Here is a 12,749-nt window from a genome sequence, read left to right on the forward strand (position 1 = left end):
GGGGAGCAAGGAGAAGCAGGAAGGTTGTGACAAGAACACTTAAACAAACAGCCCTATGGGCACCCTAGGGAAGGTGCTGCCATTTAACAGCACTGATCTAACCCTGATGAAAAACCTGGGATGCTAACAACAGACTGGGATGCCCTTTCTTGCCCAAGGAAGCCTTGTGCCATCAAAGTGAGGAGCTAGAGGGAAATGAGAAGGGTGACCATGACACCAGAGAAAAGGGGCAGCTTTTAGTGAGCTTTCTTGAATAGCCGTGTTCTGTAAGTATTATTATTAACGAGATTTTTCTTTATATTTTGTGTTGTAAATATTAGTATTATTATAACTAGACTAATAATAACTTTTCATTGTATTTTTACTAGATGATTAAGATACCAGTTAGGTTTGCCATAAATCCTCAGCTGCACATACGTGGCATATTGCCTCTTGCCTGTTAAATATAATCTTTTCATACAAAAATTTGATGCCTTCCTCTTAAACAGAATTGCTTAATTTAGTCAATGCCTTGTTGTATTAAAATTGATAAGCTACTTGATAGATAGGCTACAAAGTTGTAATGCCATATTTCAAAGACAGGCAATAGAAATTCTTTGAGTACTAAAGAACCATGACCCAGATATGCTTTAGTATTTTCTGTGGTAGTGATATTAATACAGAAAAACCTCTGTTGCCTAAAATAGCAGTGTTAATAGCCTTTTAAATTAACAGTAATGTGTAAATTGGTGGTGCCTTTACAGTATGAAGACTAACCTTGGTCAGCCAAAACTCTTCTGGAGGCCACACTGAATTAAACTGATATAAGGAAATAACTTGTCTTAAAAGCCAAACCCTCTCCTATGGCTACTTGTTAAGCATGGTCTTTGAGTATAGTATTCCCTCTCTTTTGTCTCCCAAGTAGTTACCTGTTCAGCTTTTTTCTTAAATCTCTGAATAAAGAGGAAGGAAATGCAGACAGCTACAAACCCACTGTATGTATAATACTGGGATCAATGACCCAGCCATGCTTTCATACTCAGCATTAATTGAATCCCTGCAAATAGGAATTATCACAACAGAATCAGGTGCCTTGAAGGATATTAATCCTAGGTTCTGTTTGTTTGCAAAAATATTCTCTTTCCTTCTCATTTTTACAACTTTTTGTATTTGTCTTTTTGATTGCAAAGATTTCTTCCAAATTTTTTCTATGTTGTCAGAAGGCAGAGAGACACATTACATGAAGAATCTAAGCTTTTCCACAAAAGCATTATTTCTTCATCCATCTTTTTTATCACCATAACCCCTGTTGTTAGTTTTCCTTATTTATCCTTATTTACTGAGGGAGTCTTTGGAAAGTGTATTTTTGTATAAATTAACTTATTAATATTATTTCCTTAGTTAAAATGAGGAACAAAAAGTATGTGGAAGTGCTGGGCAACCAATTATCTAGATTTGTGTGTCTGAAATTTTAATCTTTTTAGCACATAGTGACCAAAAGCATTAAATCATGTTTTAAATTGTGCCCAGTTATAGCTGTAACCAGATGCTGAACCAAATTGCACGGATGCAAGCTGTGAGCTAGTCTGGCACTGTGCATTCACACTTAATGGTTTTCATTGGTACAGTTCTGTCATTGTACTTGCAGTTCCTAAGTAACCACAGCAGAGCTCTAGAAATAACCAGACTCACTATCTGACCATTGTTTAAAACACTTGAATGCCAGATGTAATTTTGGCTTGTATTTTTTAGTCACAACATCAAACTTTAAAAAATTCTTGTCAGTATTCATTGCCAAATCTTAAAGTTACAGCTCAAAATGATCATTTTGAACTAAATTGGTAATGATCTCTTAGACTCTGCTGCTGTTAATGGAGAAAATAATCCAACCTGTAGAAAATCGTTTGGAAGTCAAACCCTTTGTGTAAAGGTGGTAATCTTGATAATTTTTGTGGGTTTGTTTGTTTGTTTGTTTATTTTTTCCAACTCAGAGATCAGGGTGGAATGCTCTCTGCACTTGTAGGTATAGCATTCTGTTGCATTTTGCTCAAGTGCTTCTAATACAAATTTCAGCATTTCTGTTTAATACAATCTGATGAAAATTCATCTGTTATTCTTCATGTACTGCAAGAAGCATTTGAGCACATGCTGATGATACTGAGTTATTTTGGGTAGCAAAGATGAAGAGTAACTACAAATTCTGCTGAAAGACCTCAGAACGTAGCGTGAGTGGATGATAAGAGGGGAGCTGAAATTACACATACATAAGTGTAATGGGATGCACACAAAAGAAAACAACCCTAATTTTGCATGAGCAGTAATGGATTCTGAACTTGCAGTTGTCATTCAGAAACAAGATATAGGAGTTACAGTAGCTACTTTAGTGAAAACATCACCTCAGCTCTCAATGGTGGTCAAAGATAGAACTGAATATTAGGAATTAGTATAAAAGGATAGAGAGCAATCCAGAGAACCTCCTGTTGCTTCTGTATGAGGTTTAATGCCATATTAATCCACAACGTGCCTAAGCCTAAAATGGTGCTTGCATTTCTGCTTCCTCCTGTCTCAAAAGGAATACAGTAGAAGAGGTAAGAACATAAAAAGTGGTGGCAAGGTGACCAGCCCTATGAAGTCACTTCTCCATGTGAACTATATAAATTAAGCAAGATCCCTCCACCTGAAAGAGACTGAGAAGACAGAAAAATGAGATTCAGAGAACTGTATGAGACCTGAAGAAGACAAATAGGGAATGACTAGTCACTGTGTCTTATGATACAATGACAATGGCAACTAAGTTGGAAGATGTTCAAAACAAAAGGAAGTGTGTCTTTTAAAACATACCTCAGCTGTGGCATTCCTCACCGTTAGGGTACTGTGGATGCACAAAGTCAGTGATGGAATAAATTATGGAAACATAGGTCTATGAAGGACTGTATAAATGTACTAAGATCCTGTATTACTGGACATCTGTAATTCATAAATCACTGATGGCCAGCTGTATGTTTGCCTTGCTAAACTCTTTCCGAAGCATTTGATATGGGTGACCATCAGAGACAGGATACTTGGGCTAGATGGACCATTGTTCTAATTCCAGCTCTTACACTAAAGAATCTGAGTGGAGGGGCTGTCTGAATATTGTTTGGGAAGGGATGGGTGGTTTTCAGGCATAGTACTGAGAAAACATTTCATTCTTTGGTAGACACAGTGAACTATGGCATATTTTTGTCTTTTCCTTATCCTTCACTTTTTTTGTACCTTACTGCTTTTCCTCATCTGCTGGCTTTTAATCTCTGCTTCTTTCATTTCTTTTTTCTTCATACCAAGCAATCCTCCAACCCTAAACACAGAATAGAAGTAAGCACACTACTGAATATACTTTATGAAGCATTTCCAGCTTTGCTTCTTTGTTCTTGGCTTTCTACTGTGGAGCTGTGCTGAGATTAGCCTAGAGTCTGCGATTTTCCAGCTATCAGACAGGATCAGGAGATGCCATAGGGGGAGATTTGTAGGGAGTTACGATTCTTTTCTTAACATTGTCCTCTGTTATTACTATTTGCAGAAGAACTTGCAGCCTGTTGTACACTTGTTCACCCAGTACTCAGAGAACAGCTCACAAAAATGATTCCAGAGCAGTGGCACTGCCCAAGCTCCTGGTCCAGCATCAGTGGCTGACACCTCAGTGGGGTCCTGTGGAGTCAGCCTTGTTCGCACTGGAGCTGCTACGCTTCCACTACACTTTCAGCATTATGCCAGCAAACATTTGGAGGAATAAAAGCTTTTCTGCTTGGATCCAGACACTGGTGCAAGGCTTTCGGGTTTTTCCAAGACAGAGCTTTTCTGGTAAAGTCACCTTAAAATGGACTAACACAAACAAGTGAGGCATTGCTGGATTTTCGGAAGTGGTGTACTCTTTCCTTTTGAGTGGGTGGAAATGAAGTTGGCCTATGGCAAACTCTGTTGAAATCCGATATTTAATTCTTGTTATGTTCTCATTATTCTTTTTAGAAAGTGCTTTAAGTGATATATACATATATAGAACAATATTTTTCCCCTTCTCTATTCTGGAATAATCAAAAAGACTTCTGTAAAAGACAAAGAATGTTTTTGAAATGAGACATGAGATGTTAATTCAGTCTTCACTCCCCTGCCTTGGCATTGGAATAGTAATTCACTGGCAAGTTAAAACATTCTCTTTTAGCTCCTGATGACCCAAACTAATTTAAGCCCACAAGCTATCAGTCTTTCTTTATTTATCCTTTCTTCCTTCCTTGAGGCCATTGCTATTGGTTTCATAACAAGCAGGGTCTGGTATCATCGGACCCAGCTGTACACATGCTGAGTGATTGCTGTGACATAACAAATTACATTTTCCACAGGCTTTAGTAAAATGTGTTTTCATGTATAATCTTACCAGAAAAAAAATAATCAGTAGGATTTGTTCATTCCTTCAGCACTATAATTTCAGTTATAGGGAAGGGACTTGAAGAAAAAGGAGAAAATAAATACCAAAAAAAGACATGTGTTTGTGAGGTAATTAATTTCTCAGAAACCAAATATGCCCTTAAAGATATTTTAATCAGATATAGTTAGATACTCCATTCCTAGGTCGTGGCAGTGTTGTGGGGTTCAGATCTCTATATGACCATAACATCTGAACATCTATGGCTTTTTCCCCATCAGATTTGAAGAGCTGATCTGTAACAGCCTCCCCAGAAAATCACTGTGTGTAGCTTTCTATGAAAAAGAAGGACTGCTATACATTTTTTTGATTTAAGAGTAACACCCATTGGTTGATCCAAGCCAAACCAGAGTCCTGTTGTGCTAACCACTGAACAAATGCACAGAGAGAGATAAACTCTTCTGTGGTTTCCTAAGGTATGATATTTATGGTTGACAATGTAGTGTCAGCAGTAGCCAGTATGGTTGTGCTTTTATATAGATCAAAATACTGCATCCTTGATGCTGCATAATTATCAAATATAAGATACATGTCAGTGATCTGTACTTTTGGATGAGTCGTCTGAATTTGAGAACCGAAAGGAAATCTATAATATAAAATCAGAAGACACTTTTCTGGTTTTCTTTCATGATGTCAATGAAGAAATCCAAAGAGTATTTGCCATCCTCTAAGTCTTCCCTTGCTGATTTCTTTAGTCGCATTCAATATACAGAATATACATTTAAATTTTGTTAAGTGAACTTCTTCGTAAAGAGTTCCAAGCAGAATGTGATCGAGTCCTAACAGGTACTTTTTCATGCTGTGTCACTTTTAGGACCTGCAGTGTATTGCAAAATGTCGCTAAACACGGCAGAAACTTAGAGATTTATTTATTTACCGTATCTATTAGTTTTTCTCTAATTGCAAATCCCATTGATGTACAAGAAATGTAGGGACTTCCTTTCCTTAAAAGGCTTTTGGCTGTAGCAACCTAGAAATGATACAACTCATTCTCGCTCCCAGTAAAGTAAAAAAAAAAAAAAAAATCTTTGCCAAGGATTTGCTGTTGACCAAAACTTCAAAATGTTTACAGATGCTCTTACTGCATCTAGTGAGGAAGAAAGATCCTGTTGACTCAGCCAAGTGAGAGGCTTTTTCTGGCAATTTGCTGTAAAGAAAGTCCAGACATTCGTGATGGCAGCTCCATGCCTGCTGACCTTGGGAATGTCAACCGTTAAACAATGAGTAAAAGTGTTTGGAAGTTACGTTGATCTTGTAATTTCCTCAGCTTTCATAAAATAAAATTATATAAACAGCAGTATTCTATCCATTCACGTTGGTTTTGGTCACAGCAGCAGAATCAAAGCATTTATGACCATGAAGGACTTTTCCAGTTCATATGCTTTTTTTTTTTTGCCTGAAACAATAACATATCTCTCCAGTTCCCTCTCTAAAAGAAAAAGACTAACCATGTGAATAGTTCAGAAAACTAATGGTTAATATATCTAGACCAAACTTGAGTTCCTCCACTGTTAGGGAATAACTTCCTTAACATACACTGAACTCCTTGAACCAGTAAAAAGGCAATAAAATTGACCATCTGACATGTTTTTTGGAGCTGCTCTGTGCTTAGTTCCTCCAAGTGAGATGACTTACTGAGACCACTTCTTTTTTAAAAAGAAGGGTATATAAATTTAGCTATCCTATACAAATATCTATGCCTTCTTGCCCCTCCTTCTACAGTAGTGCTTCAAAAATCAGAAGGAAAATCAGGTGAATTAATGTCATAGTTTAACCTCAGCCAGCAACTAAGCCTCACAAAGCCACTTGCTCACTGCCCCACCAGTGGGATGAAGGAAAGAATCAGAAAAGTGAGAATACTCATGGATTGAGATAAAGACAGTTTAATAAGTAAAGCAAAAGCCATGCACACAAGCAAAGCAAAACAAGGAATTCAGTCACTACTTCCCATCAGCAGGCAGTTGTTCAGCCATCTCCAGGAAAGCCAGGTTCCATTACACGTAATGGTTACTTGGGAAGACAAATGCCATCTCTCTGAATGGCCCCCTTTCTTCTTCTTCCCTCAGCTTTATATGCTGAACATGACATCATACGGTGTGGAATATCCCTTTGGTCAGTTGGGGTCAGCTGTCCCAGCTGTGTCCCCTCCCAGCTTCTTGTGCAGCCCCAGCCCACTCGCTGGTGGGGTGGTGTGAGAGGCAGAAAGGGCCTCGACTCTGTGTAAGCACTACTCAATTATAACTAAAACACCCTTTTGTTATCAACACTGTTTTCAGCACAAATCCACAACACAGCCCTATACTGACTACTATGAAGAAAATTATCTCTATCCCAGCCAAAACCAGCACACTCAAAGAGCAAAGATGGCTACAGAACCTACTAATTTACTGTTTTTTCATTACACTTCAGGTATAAATGCAAATATTTGATTTGTTGCTCTAATTTGAGAAAATTTGTCTATCTAATAAAAAGAAACCCCCCCCAAAAAAAAAAACCACAACAAAGACATTGCTTTATGAAAATGCAATGTCAGGATTTTAAAAAGCTTCAGTTTTTATCCTAGTTGCCTAGAATGATAATTAAGCTATCAGTCAATCTCTTAACAGTCTTTGAAATCACCGAACAGTCCCATCTGGACCACAGAGCACATTTTTCACCTCCACCAGCCTTTTAAAGGCAGCATGCCTGGTAGCTAGTGGTCAGCAGTAGTCCACTGGTCAATCAGCCAGCATCCAGAATTGAGGTCTAGCCTGGTCATCACACTTGTCACTGGCCCAGGTGACCAACCAGGTTTGGGGGTTAGGTTGGGAGGGCAGGAGGCCGAAGGACATGGGGAGACCATAGTTCACGTATTTCCCAGTGTATGGAAAGCAGGAGGACCTGAGAGTTTTGCCATTCAGACATAAGACACAGCCTTGGGAAAACAGGTTTCAATAGGTCTTTTCACAGAGCTGCCTGTTTCCACGAGCAGCTGCTATGACATTGCATTTGTTTCTGTCTCATGGAGAAATCACTGTGTAAAACTCTTGCAGAACCTGATGCTAATGAACATGTGTCAGATTTTTTTTTTTTGCTAGGTGATTTATCATGCTACAACAAGAATCATCTACAGTGTTGAGTGACAGCTTGCTCATCTCCTGTGCATACATGCTTTGGAACAAGCATGTCTCTTCCTTTGTGCTAGTTATCCACTTTCAATAAGTGCTCAAAATGAACGTCTTTGGGAAGCTTTTTCTTCAGAAAGTCCTTAACTTTAGAATTAGTTCCTATCTTGTCATCCAAGTTGCTGTGTCTTTGGGGCATAATGTAGAGCCTATTTTTGTGAAAAGTCAAGAATGTTGGCAGGCATTGAGGCTTTGGGCTGCAGTTGCACAAATGTTATTTATTTTCTTCTTTTTTCTTGAGAGAATTCAAGTTTTTTCCACTTGTTGACTGAGTCCTATTATTAATACTCTCCTTTTGGTAGTAGAAGGGATTGATTATTGGAATTAAAAAGATAGCGTTAGCCATGTAGCTCCTATGTATTTATTTCTTCCTTTACTTTTCTTTTTAGAATCTCTGTCCGCAGCTGCAAAATCAATTGAAATCTCACTTTTTTTAAAAAAAGTTTTTTTAATTAACAGTTTTATCATGCTACAATTACTTTTAGAATTTTAACCTTTAAAGTCTTTGTAAACATATGGCAGATGAAAGAACCAACAGTGAACAGACATTTTTTGTCTATATAGCACCATCAGTGCACACACTACCCGGCTCAGAAGCCCTCAGCTTCTTCTCTGAATTGAGGTGTCCAATTGAGAGACAAGATGTGCTTCAAAGCGTGTGGACATTACAGTCCTGGTCTCCTTTTGTTATCTTCTGGTAGCATTTAGAGCAGGATGGTGGACTGACTTACAAGGTTAACATTGTTTTCATTTTTGTTCCTAACCTGACCTCTTTTATGAACACCTAAGTCTTATTACACAGTAAAAAAAATCTTAATCTAAGTGGAACTAAGTCTAACTACAAAAAAAGGGGCTCTTCTTCTTTGATAGTATGTTTGCACCTCTCCTCTCCTGCTAAGTGTTTTGGAATGAGGCTTATTTTCTGAAACTTCAGGTTTGGAAAATCAGATTTTGGCTTCTTGGAACTGACTCAGGCTAAGTGTTCTGTTCTTCAGCAAAATCTCTTACATGTTTTCATGTGCCCAGCCAAACCTAGAAATAATTTAGCCACAATATTTTAAGTAAGCAGTTTTTATTCAGTTAAATACAAAGAAAACTAATAAAAAATATTTTAATACAATGCTTCTGATTAAAATATTTTCAATAATTACAACTGTCTCAGTATGGAAAGCAATGAGAGGAATACAAACCTAATGACTGAACTTCTACCAAACATCTGACATTAGCAGAATGCTAAGGGCAATAAGACAAACACTCAAATGTTAGATAGTACTAGAATTAGGATCACCAAGTGCATTTTAATTCTATCTTCCTGTAATGCTACTGCTTCCTACATTTGCTCATCAAGGAACATCGTCTTCCTTATACCCTGAACTGACAAAGTCATGATGCAGGCTGATTTATGCATATTTGAATGAAAAACAAACAAACAAACAAACAACTTATAGTAGAAAATAGCTGTATAATTTTAAATCAACTGCCTGCAATAAAGAGATGCACTATACTTTGCCAGCAAAGTTCACAGCAGTTTGGTAAATGGTGGGATCATTTGGTTTGAGCATCTCTTTGGGACAGAGCACTGCATGAAAGCTAAAGGTGTAACTGCAGAGAGTTCAGCTCAACATAGATTTTGCACAGATTTTTGGTGCTGCTTATAGGTGACATTTCAAAAACAACAAAAAAAATGACAGTTGTGTACCGTATGGGAGAGATTTAGGACAGTGATCAGATACAATCAGGGGTATTAACAACAGCATGGTGTGAGACCAATATCCACTGTCCCTAATTCATAGCATCTGCTCTTGTAAATGACATGTGGTAGGGGAATCTCCCTCATGTATATTTAACACTTACATGTTTGACCTTGAACAGAGACAGGCAGAACAGAGCTGCTCAATCTACAACTGTCAACTAAGATGCAACAAACCTTTGCAGAGCTGTGCACTGGGTTTCCTTTAAAGTCTAGGATGATGTAGGTACATCCTTACACTCCTATTGCTCTAGTCTGATTAGAATTAGACTAGTCATGGGACAGAAGACCAGACTGCAAAGGGAGTGCTTGAGTATCCAAATAAAATCAGCAAGGTAAATAAATTCAGAAGGTTGTCTTGTTAGTTTGTTTTTAGTTTCTCAGTGATAAACACTCATTACTTTTAATTTATTTTCTCTTTTGTCTTTGCCTAGTACTACTTTTATAGCTACTTTCAAGTTGTTAGGCATTTTGGTTTTTAACAATTCCAGACTAAAAAGGCTGGCTGTAAATAACACCAGCTAGTTTTTTCCTAACAGGCAAGTGAACACAGTGTAGGAGCAAGTGAGGAAAATATCACTTGAATTGGACTTGTAACTTTCATTGCTACTTCTATATGATCTGATCTGATAGGGAATGTATGGCTGGAAAAATCAATTATAATACATTGTGCAACTTGTTAAGCTCCTGACTGTCTTACTTTCTACCTAAACCCTCTTGACAAGTACTTAGTGAAAGGGCAGAGAGTGATATCTTGGTCACACAAATAAGCTCGCTCCGTTTAAATTAAGGGGTAAATGAAGTCCCATTAAAGACAGTCAGAGAGACTCTTTATAGGAAAGCTCTTTTCTGTTTAGTCTGTTTTAGTTCATTTCAATTTAATTTACATGCATTCTTTTTCTTCCAAAAATTATGATGGTCTAATTCTGCGAAGGCAGGAGTTATGCCAAGTATCGTCTCTACCCACATGGCCCCAAAAAGGCCAGCACAAAAGCCTGAAGTCCAGGTAAGCTCTACATCCTGTGCTTCAGACCATTTGGCAGTGATAAGGTCATACATATCTACTCTTTATCCAATTCCCACTTGTACGACTTGGTGAGGTAGTAACACAGTAATCCAATATAGTGAGTATGGACCTGCAAACAGAGAGAAGCAACTAATGAATTGCTAATTCATGCCCTGGCTTACTTTAAGGAGGTGTCTTGGGGCTAAAACCCAAAAAATTAAAACTTAGTCTATATAGGGAAGTTGTGTAAAGAAGCAGAATACATTATCATCCAAAGTAGAGGGCAAAAATGTGCTAATATTTGTATTATGTATTACTTTAAAAATCTGTGAAACTAGATACAAATGTAGTAGGACTAGTCCTGGATTCATAACTTTTCATAATTTCAGTCCAAATTCTGACCTATTTAATAGACCAGAATTATTAACATTTCCTATTATTTCTACTCGTCGAGCTTTTGGACTGGATTTCTTCAAGGCTTTCTTCATTCTCATTCCTATCTTCTTCTTCACTTTGAAAGTATCAATTCAGAGAAGTAGCTGAAAGACAGGAAAACACACACATAAAAATTTTTTGACTGCAGGTATTAATTGTAAAATATTCCTTTCTTTTGTGGAGGAGATATGAAGGTGAATCAGGAAATGGATGGCTTTTTCAGATCACATGAATCAGTACCCTAAAATTCATCATTTTCACCCAATATCTGACTGCTTTTAGGGACTTGAAGTTATACGGCCCTTATTTAAGACTCTCATATAACAACTTCTTTAACTGCCTTATCTGTCGGAGACTTTAATGAAAAGAAAGAGGCAATCACTAAAAATCAGCTCATACATTTATAAATGCAAGAGCACATTTATGTATATAATATAGTAGTGTTGAAAATATCACCTAAGCATTCGTAAAATGTTTTGTTTATAAAGAGTCTAAATCATACAAATACCATGAGAGATACTACTTTATTCTCTTTTTAGATCATAAATGGTAAATATAAACTCATCAGGAGAACATCTAGCTCTCAAAAGCCAAGTAATTTAGAAACTCATTTTGCTGTTCCTAATTCATAGATATTACAGATACTAGTCAGCGTAACCTTTAAATACAGCACATAGCATGAGACAATAATTTGACAGAAAACAGGAGGGAGTTTGTAACTCTGACATTTATTTCCCTGTGATTTAAAGCAAGTATTGCAATGGTGTCTTTTGCTAAGACAATTAAAATTTTGTTCAGTCTGAACTTGTCTTGTGGCTGCTACTGGGGTAGGCACTACTGGGCATAGACAGCTACAGCTTTGCGTGTTCTGTTTTTTAACAGCATACTCCCCTACCAGAACCATCTGAGGATGACACTCAAATATGGCAGACTCATGATGATCCAGCCTTGGAAGACGGCTTTGCTCAATGCAGAGGACTCATATAACTCAAATACAGCAGACCAAATACCTTCCTGAGTCTTGATGAGAAAGAACGAACAGCAATGTAGACCTGATGAACAGATCTCTCAGCAAGGTCACATAAGCAAGGTGGATTCAAGATACTAGACTGCACAAACTCTCTGTTCTTTAGCACTGGTTAAGGAAAGGGAGCTTGTTCACATGCACTATGCTGCTGGCTGGTCTAATCTGGAAAGATTTTGGTCATCGTGAGAGTTTCTCCTGAGTAACAGATGATGTGGTTGAAAAAACAAAAGCAGGCAACTAAATGTGAGATTTCAAAGCTTTTCTCTGCATATTTCTCATGAATTAAACAAAAATAAATAATGTTTTCAATGGAGTGAAAGAAAGCAAAATACAAAGAAAATAAAGCCTTTGAATTCTGTCATCATGAAGTAAGTGAGGTCTTTTCCCTATGACAGAAGCATAGCTCAAGGCTTAGTTTTACTGAAGCCAACATCTCTCTCCTTTTTTTTGTCCCTTTCTTTTTCCTTCTTACCTAATTTAAACTTTGCTGTTACGGCATCTGAGTTTGTTTTTCTAAATGATGAAAGACAGACATACTATCCAAGGTGCTTTTGATGGGTAATGTGAAGACAGGCTTTCCCTTACACCATGTCTTTCCTACCTAAACAGATGGAAATCCACCCCCTTCCCTGCTTTCTAACACTCCTTATATCCTGCCACCACAGGGAGGAGCCGAAATCTGGCTTCCCACCAAACTGGCCAAAAGCCTGAAGGTGCTGTGCAGCTTTCCTCTTCCAATTGCAGTACCTTACTGCTTCCACATGCTGCCAACCCTTAACATGCTGGGCTCTAGTTTGTTGGAAGTAGGGATCAAGAATTAGTAACAGTGGGAAACGTAATAATAGGAAAATATGGGGCAGAGGAGGAATAGATCCCTACTGGAAGGATGGCTGGATAGAACTGGGACTGGATACTCTGAGGGCTTTTTT

The 12,749-nt window shown here is 37.7% G+C and overlaps 1 non-coding gene across 1 annotated transcript; it reads right to left on the reverse strand.

Annotated features, from left to right (window-relative positions):
- Positions 1-10,986: 10,986 nt before the first annotated feature.
- Positions 10,987-11,055, reverse strand: LOC135986365 (small nucleolar RNA SNORD123). Its single transcript, XR_010605886.1, has one exon. It is a non-coding gene; the product is annotated as a small nucleolar RNA SNORD123 (small nucleolar RNA).
- Positions 11,056-12,749: the final 1,694 nt, after the last annotated feature.

Source organism: Caloenas nicobarica, chromosome 2 (genome assembly GCF_036013445.1).
Source record: "Caloenas nicobarica isolate bCalNic1 chromosome 2, bCalNic1.hap1, whole genome shotgun sequence".
NCBI lineage: Eukaryota > Metazoa > Chordata > Aves > Columbiformes > Columbidae > Caloenas > Caloenas nicobarica.